Here is an 8,918-nt window from a genome sequence, read left to right as displayed (position 1 = left end):
CAGATACTGGGTTTAATGAACTATATCCCATGATTTTGTCTCTTTTCTCATAAGCATTTGGTTGCATTTAAGGTGCATTTAAAGGAAAAGATAAGGGATATCATGGTATCCTTTACAAAGCTTTTCCACCAATGAATAAAAAAAGAAAAAGAAAGAAAAAAAATCAAGAAATTAAATTACGACTCTTTATTTCACAATTCTGACTTTTCTCACAAAATTTCCCCCCCCCCCCCAAGATATAATCTCGCAATTATGATTTCTTTCCTCAGAACTGCTCGTTTATATTTCGCAATTTTTCTTGCAACTGCTAGTTTATATCGTGCAATTCTGACGAAAAATTCCATACTGGCCAGACACAAATCACACGTTCATTCCAGGTGTAAAGTGTCCACTGTGTCTGCTCTGCAAGAACAGTTCTCAGTACTGAGCGCAGGTAAAAATCCCTCCTGTAGCCAGATGGGCTTCACTATTACACATAAACAGAGCCGTGCAAATCCTGTGTCCGGCTGGCCACAACAGAAGTGCGAGGGGACGTCTATTACCACAGAGAGCGCAGTGATAGATAGAATGAAAGAAAAGAGACAGAAACAGAAGGAGGGGGCTGTGCGCTACAGCTGGCATCAAATTCACAGCGCCAGTCGCCAGTGTTGCAGAGCTCCTTAACAACTTCACAGGCTGCAGAGAAGAGCTTTAAAGTGTCCACATGGCCTCTGCAGCAGGGCTTTAGAAGGGCTCTGCTCAACTCCCTCCACCAGCTGCTGCTGGGGACACCAGCGCGTCTGTGTGAGTGAGAGAGAAACAAATCTGTGCTAAAGAGAAAGGGTGTCAGTGTGGAGAAAAACAAGTGTGAAATAATGAGAGGTGGGGGGGGGGATTAAATGCTTTAAAAAAAAAAAACAATGTTAAGAAAGCAAAAATTACCGTGTCGTGTTTAACTTACATTTCTGGAAAATAAGAGGCTTTCATGTGAGAACCAGTGACTTTTTGTTTGCTCAAGTTAAAAGTTACACATTTAGGCAAAAACTAAAGTAAAAAAAAGCCTGAGTAACATTCAAAATCTCTCTAGCAACCACTCAGAACATCCTAGCAACAACCTAAAACAGTCTAACAACGCTTCTAATACTAGTAAACCCCTAGCAACTCCAGCTAAGGACATTGTTGCTGCTAAGATGTTCTGGCTGGTTATAGTGAGATTTAGAATGTTACTCTTTCTTTGCTTGCTGATAGAGGTTTTGTTATGGTGTTCTATTTAGTTGTTAGGTGTAGTACCAAACTGGTGTTTTGGGTAGTTGCTAGGGCATTGCTACGTGCTTCCTATGGTGTTGGTTTTATAGGGCATTGTTTGCTCCTAGGATATTTTGGGTGGCTGCTAGGGAGATTCAGAATGTTACTAGGGCTTTGCTAGAGGCATTGTTGGGATGTTTTGGGTGGTTGCTAATGAGATTTAGAATGTTACTAGGGGTTTTCTAGCTATTAGAGACGTTGTTCTAAGTTGTTACTAGGACATCGCTGGTTGTTAGGGAGTTCTAAGAGATCGCCAGTGTTCTGAGTGGTTACTGGGGAGTTTTAAGAGGTTGCTAAGGTTTCGCTTTGTGGTTGCTAGGACAGGGTTTTCCTAGGTTGCTGTTAGGATGTTCTGAGTGGATGCTAGGGAGATTTTGAATGTTACCAGGGTTTTTCTGGCTGCAAGCATTGTAATGCACCGTTTCCACCGCAGGAACTTTACCCAGGAACTAGGGACTTTGGCCTGGTACTCGGTGTGTTTCCACCGCAGGAACCAGGAACTAAATAAAGTTCCGGGTAAAAAAAAAATGCCCCTCAGAAAGTCCCTGCTGGCGAGGTGGTACTTTTTCAAAGTTACAGAACTTTCGGGGGCGGGACTTGGGCACTAAACATCCTGATTGGTTGAGTTCACACAGCATTGGTTGAGTTCAACCACAATTTATTCAGATCAACATTTTAAAATTTTTACTGTTATTGTGTTTTGAAATTAAATTTTAAAAATATTTCAGGGGAGAATGTAGTTGTTTAAAACTCAAATCTATGGTTTATTTATAAAGACAGCGCCTATTTAAAAATGTGTTTCGCCGATCTCGTAGACGGTGAGCTCCACGTGATCAGCGGGAGCTCAGTCCTCATGTATCCGCAGAGAGTAGCCTCACCTCGGCTAGACTTTCTGATATGTGCCGCTGGCTCTGATGTCTCTTTAGTGGTTAAACATAAAATATAATTCAGCTGCAGGGTAAATCTAACAGGTTTTCTTTGATCTGTATTCAATTTCTCTATATGTTAAAATGAAAATAAAAAAGGCAAATCTATATGATATTTCATTTCATTGTAATGGCTTTATACACATATCCCTGAACTAAGTACATCTGCAGCTGTTATTATGTTTAAATGAAAACGAAAGGAGGCAGTGGTATTTGATATCCTATTTCGCTTTATTGTAAATGTACAGTGAGGAAAATTGCAGTAGCCAAGGCAGGCTGACTGAAGTTATCAAGTACAGTGTTGTTTACAGATTTACATTACACTCCCGAGACAAATGTGCAAAGTCTGAACTACCGAGGATGCACGTCCAAAATCAGCGTACTTTGTACTGAGAAACGCGCGCAGACCTACGTCACCAGTCTATTTGCCTAATCTTCCCGGTTCTTTACACCGCGGTGGAAACACAGGAAGTTCCAGGTCTGGGGGGAAAAAAGTTCCTGGGAAAAAAAGGTTCCTGGTACAAATGTTCCGGGTAATTTCTGTGGAAACGCGGCATTAGAGACTAAGTAGTTGTTGTGACGTTAATAGGTGGTAATTATTAGCTTGACTATAGGGAGTTCTAATAACAATAATTGGACTAAAGCTAACACTTTTTGGGGTGGTGATTTTTGGGTGAATTTTCCCTTTAAAAAACTAAATTATAGTTTTGCATTATTATTATACATTATTGTTATTATTGTTATAAGCTAATATCACTACAATATTACACAGTGACGTGTCTATAATATTAATGTTTTGTGGTGTACTATCGAAGATGTGGGTTGATGGGATTCCTGCACACAGCCGTACTCCATGTGTAGGGCAGATTTAAGGTAATGTTTCCTTGCTCTTTTGTGATTCTTTGCTCAAATATTTTCCTCTCATCGGGGTATTTTCAGTGGTCTTATGACAAAAGGGGGTTTGCTGGGATCAGAGTGTATTCCCACCATCTCTATGCAAGCCTGGGCCACATTCACTGTGGACATTAGCATTTCAAGGAGTCTCTATTAGCGATGGCAAGAAAAGCTTCTCTCTGTGGGGGGAGTTCAATTTTGTCCTCTTTTCCAACATCTGTTCTAACCTACAGAGCCAGAAGGGGAACTAGATAATGCCAAAGAGGCTTTTGATTTACAGTAATGACACCACTGACCAAGTTTCTGCTAGGACGAGGGAAGGGGGCAACAGAATAAAAGGCGAAAACGTCATTTGTGCTATCTGTAATGGGATATATTCATTTCTCTCAGGAAAGCATGAGAGGTGCATTTACCCCCAGCTGGAAGCCTCCAGTATATTCAATGGGAAATGCAATGTAAAGTTTTCAAAGAAATAAAACTCATTTAAAAACCCTTTTAATCTGCACATTTCAGAACAGGTTTGACATAAGAACAGGACAAACAGATAAAAGGAGAGAGAGAGACAGTTGACAAGACTGTAGGGCTTGATCCTCGGCCCATCTGCCCTCTCCTTGCAGTCTGCCGCTCAGGCTGGACTGAACTGGAGGGCAGGAGGTCCGTTACCCTCACAGACGCTGCGGGAATCCCAGGAGCTCAGCCATTACACACAGCCTGAGCGGCCCACTGTCCAAACTCTCAGCTCCACGTGCCACTGACCGGACTAACAGGTGACTGTAGTCTGCACGACAAACAGGGTCCTACTGTGCGAAAAGAGAAACTTCATGTAAGTCCATTTTAAACAACATTTTTCCATTTCTAATGTAGTTATATAAAGTGTTCAGAACTTTATAGTAATTGAGAGGACTGAGAAGATTAAAAATGTATTCATGAGAATATGAATTGCAATAAAAAAAAATTAATTAAAAATACAATTTCCCCTTTAGGAAGCTGTCAGACTTTATTCTGGTAAATATTTCTTAGGATAGGAAAACAATATTAATGAACCACATATACTTTAGTGTTAGGATTAGGGTTACTGCATGTAATTATGCATAATTTACTGTTATTACTATGGTAGGTCCATGTAATGTGTAACACAATGTTAGATAAAGAGTTATTGAAATTAATACAGAACACCCATCACTAAAAACTACATTTAACAAAAGGTAAGATCAGAGACTTGTCCTATTAAGATACTCTGAATAGGCAATGGCCCAAAAGCCTGGTGTGTTCTCTATTGTGTCCTTCTGCACTGTCTGCAATTTAAATGCATGCAGTTGGCCACAAGCTTGTAGTTCAAAACAGATTTTCTGAAGATCTCAAATGGCTTCAGTGTGTCTGTGCAACTAAATGTTGAAATAACTTATGAAACATGAGGGTGAATTTCTATTACTGTATTATCATGTTTCATGGCTTTTCCAAACAAGTTTTACAATGCGATGTAATCAAACTGAGCCTATTGAGTTATAGGTTTGGGCCACCTGCACTGACCACCTGGCTGCTTTGTTTAGGGATTTCATTGTTGTGGGCTGTGGGCGTACAATTCATGCTCTCTTTTTTGGACAATGAACACTCTCTCACTCACTCACATTTTTCATCTCTAGCGATTCTAAGAAGAAACATGTGACCTGTCCATGCCAGGCCAGGTGCCATCTTATCTAACCAAAGCACTGCACTGCAATCATATTCCCCTGTGTGGTCCATACGCAAACCCTCCGATTGTCCTGCGGTATAGTGCTTACAGCTGGACTTGAGAGAACAACATCACTTTTAATGATTATTTTAGGTAGTATTCTAGAGTTAGAAAACATAAGATGTGTTTGTGAGATCTTATATGTATGTTGAGAAAAATGACAGCCAGCAGAATCTAACCAGATGAGTAGGAAAAGTAGTTCCAAGCACCTGTAGACTCCACAATTTGCCTGAAAGACTATGAAAGTAATACTACTTACCATTAACCAAATACAGCATAATACACACTTTACAAAAACAAATAATAATAATATTAATGTGATGTAACCATTAAGTACAAAGTACAAACATATTTTCCTTACACTTTAAATACCTGTGAGTGTACACAGCCTAAAAATTACTTTTTTAAAATATATGTTTAGAGAGAGAGAGATTTAAATAGATTTATTCTAAAATTATTTGGTTGATTTTTTTTTAACAAACATAAATATCAAATAGTTGTACAATGTGTCAACCTAAACTGCTATTGCATCACATGGAAAAAAAAAAGATAATTAAAAAAATATATATTTTTAAAAAATTATTAAAAAAAAACATTAGAAATAACATCTATCGGATTTATACACACACACACACACACACATACACATAAATACTTGCATATTTAAATAATAATAATAATAATAATAATAATAGAATTGACAAACAGTGAGTGTCAAATGATTAACTATGATTAACCCTTCAGACTGATCCAATAATTATTCAAAATACAAGTGAATAAATCAAAATTTACAGCTCTAATTTGCATTTTCAATCAAAATTTCAGTAAAAATGTCATTTTGCAGTCTGTTCCAATAATGAGTCAAAATAAAAATGAATAATATGTCAAAATGTACAGCTTTTGTTCATTTGTCGCACTGGAAATGAAAGGTCGAATAGGGTTTGTTGCAATATGGCATACAATATACTTTTGGTGTGCTTTGCTGTATTCTGCACATTTTGGCAAATGTAATATACACACTACAGAGAACACTAAAAGTAGCATGTTAGCATATGATTCCAAACATCGTCATGGAGTATGTGTTGTCTGCAATACATAGAATTTCAGCACACAAACACACACATCTAATGACACATTCTTGCATATGCGCATACACACAAACACATGCACATACGCATGGGCAGATGGGCTTCAATACTAAGGCTTAGTTTAATGACAAAGAACCCTCAATCTGGACAACATGGGTGGATTTAGCTATCTTTTTAAAGTCCATCTGCAAGACGTTTGACTTCCGATCACAATTCTTCCTAGTTCAAACATAAAATAGAGCACAGACTTGTTTATCTGTGGGTATGCTCATGCGTTTACATTCAAAGGAAAAGATGTGTCGTGCCTTTAGCCCCACAGCTACGTCCTAACATGTGATATGTCACCACGAATCGTTTATTTATCTAGGCTGCTGCAGCCCGGCCTGAGAGAGAGACAGATAGACAGACTGACAGTGAGGAGATAGACTAGCTACCTATTTATAGCCCCGGCCATCTGCAAAAGCTCCCTCTTGTCTTTGGTCATCCTGTTCACAAAGGCTGGGAGGCAGATTCCAGCAGCAGCCGCTCCATTCACTATTCATTCCAGGACCCGGCAGCTCCATATGGATCCGGCCCACTGCTGGGCCCGGGCAGGCTCTGTTTTTTCCCTGGGATTGACATGGTAATGGAGCTGCAGAGGAAGGAGCTGTTCTGAGATCAGAGGAGAGCAGCATCCCCCTACGCCCGCCTCCTTCCTCCGCAGCTCCCAGGTCAGGCCTTTCACCCTTTCTGGCCACACAACTGATCTGGGAGCACTATGGGCATCTGTGAAAGGCTAATGACAGGCTCTTATGTTGGGCCTGCTTTATTATAGCCCCACTAACCGTGTCTGTCCATCCAAGCTGTATGCGGCACAGTGCAGCCGGGCGTCTGGAGCATCCCTAAAAATGATCTCACAGGTCTACGCCATATAGAAAAATGTTGAATTATTCTGTCTGATTTAGATCTGAACAAGGTGGATATCAGGAGATATCGAGGATATTTTAAGGGATAGTTAACCCAAAGATTCACACAAGAAAACAATCACTAGTCAGGTGGCTATCAACTATTGATATTTTTATTTAAATTAATACTCACTGGTACTAATTCTATCTTTCAAATGGGTTATAATGCACAAATTTACTTTATTTCTTATTTACATGTAATGCAGGCCGAACGTCTTTTACCTAATAGATCTCCTTTAAAAATCTCCTTGAGATTTTAAAATCGATATTTTAATAATTAAGTATCACATTTGCATGTTCAAAGTTAATGGTCACATGACATGCATCTAAACAAATAAAATATATTTTTTCTATCTCTTCTATTACAACTTATTATTTCATTTTGAACTTGATAACTCAAGTTTTTTCTTTATCATTTAAAACCTAAGGTGTAAACTGAAATAGATGTCACTCGGCTTGATATTTTGTTATATAATCCAAAGGCACGAAGTGGTCATTCAAAATGAAACTCCTGAACAGACTCTCTGGTGAAACTGCACAGGGATCTGAGACAGAGATTACTGACATGGAGTGGCAGGGAACAGCACATGTGTCACAGCTTACAAGCCCTTCCCTTTCTCAGATCTCCTTTCACACACTCACAGGTCAGCTTGGCAGAGCAGCATGGTTCAGCTCATCAGACACGGGGCCCTCAGGGCAGCGGCTGAATTAGGGGCCCCGTGCTGGGCACAGATTCTGCCAAGACCATCACTGTCAACTTGTCTTTGTCGCCTGATCTGGCCCCACTATTACCACTGGACATTGAACAGCTATTAAAGAGGCCCTTGAAATTCCTTGGAGGACCATTAGCATATCATGAATAATTCATAGGGACTTGGGGGTGGGGAAGGTGTAGAACCGATGATGAAGAACAGCACCTCTATCAGTGCACGCACAGCCCAGCCTATTCCCAAGAGTCGACCCCTCGATAAAGCACACTGCGGAAGAATCAATACAGCATGACATTAGCCTGCACTGATGCATTCCTGACCCTGTATATGTTATTTGTGGCAAATATGGCAAGGGTGGGTTGCAAATTATGCATCTAGTAAATCAATATGAATTTAATCAGGTACGACTAACTGAGATGCCCTTGCTACTTTGTTGTGAGATTGTGAGAATGATGTTGCTATTTTGTTTAGTGACACAATTGTAGTAATTAAAAGGAAAACTAAAATTACGTAATTGATTCACCCTCATGCCATTTCTCTATAACGAAAACATACATACATCTATAACGAACACATACATACACACACACACACACAAATAAATTTTGTATAATCAAGTGATCTGAATACAATACAATTACAATAAAAGTAGTTTATGTGATATTATATGCACTATATTCCAAGTGTTCTAAAGTCATGTGATAACCTATGGCTGAAACACTACATGACTTTTGCTCAGGTTTTTGCCCTGATTTATAGCCTGGACAAGTTGACACTAGTTTTTGCACTGGATCAGTCTGATCAAATTCAGACCAGTTTTTGAACTGGATCAGACTAAATAAATTCAGAAGATTTTTTTTAAAGTTTTGTGAACTGCAACAGTCAATTCACTGAAAGACATTTTAGTAATTCTTTCATGAACATGCCATAAGTGTGCCAAAGACATCCCCGGTACATATTCACTTTTATTATATATTAAGAAGAGCTACTATGATTTTCTTCATAAAAGCAGATAAAGTCATACGGGTTTTAATTGACATGAAAGTGGGTAAATGATGACAGAATTCACACTTTTTTGGTAAACCATTCCTTTAAATTGGTCTACCGTAAAGTGCATTTGGGATATCAAAAATAAGAGCAAACTAAATACTTTTTACAAAATATAATCATATATGATGTGTCACACAAGGACTTCTGGGAATGTTTTACTGTTTTATTATACTGTAATTTATACATTAGATTTTTTTATCACATATGCAATGTTAAACCATTAAAAGTTTTGCTGGACCAAGCAGCAGCAATACCTGTTGAATGTAATCCGCGACCCACATTAAATATTG

The 8,918-nt window shown here is 38.9% G+C and overlaps 1 protein-coding gene across 2 annotated transcripts in view; it reads right to left on the bottom strand.

Moving 5' to 3' along the window:
• Positions 1-3,583: 3,583 nt before the first annotated feature.
• Positions 3,584-8,918, bottom strand: part of LOC113060583 (kinase D-interacting substrate of 220 kDa B-like) — a 59,331-nt gene continuing 53,996 nt past the window's right edge. The window contains exon 31 of one of the 2 annotated variants that reach the window (XM_026229610.1): positions 3,584-3,904. The gene's annotated coding sequence lies outside the window, so the exon portion shown is untranslated. The remainder of the gene's footprint in view (positions 3,905-8,918) is intronic. The other variant, XM_026229609.1, reaches the window with a different exon arrangement.

The sequence above is a fragment of the Carassius auratus genome, chromosome 42 (assembly GCF_003368295.1).
Source record: "Carassius auratus strain Wakin chromosome 42, ASM336829v1, whole genome shotgun sequence".
NCBI classification, from domain to species: Eukaryota; Metazoa; Chordata; class Actinopteri; order Cypriniformes; family Cyprinidae; genus Carassius; species Carassius auratus.
Note: the sequence above shows the minus strand (reverse complement) of the source record. Positions and strands in the feature narration are given on the sequence as shown.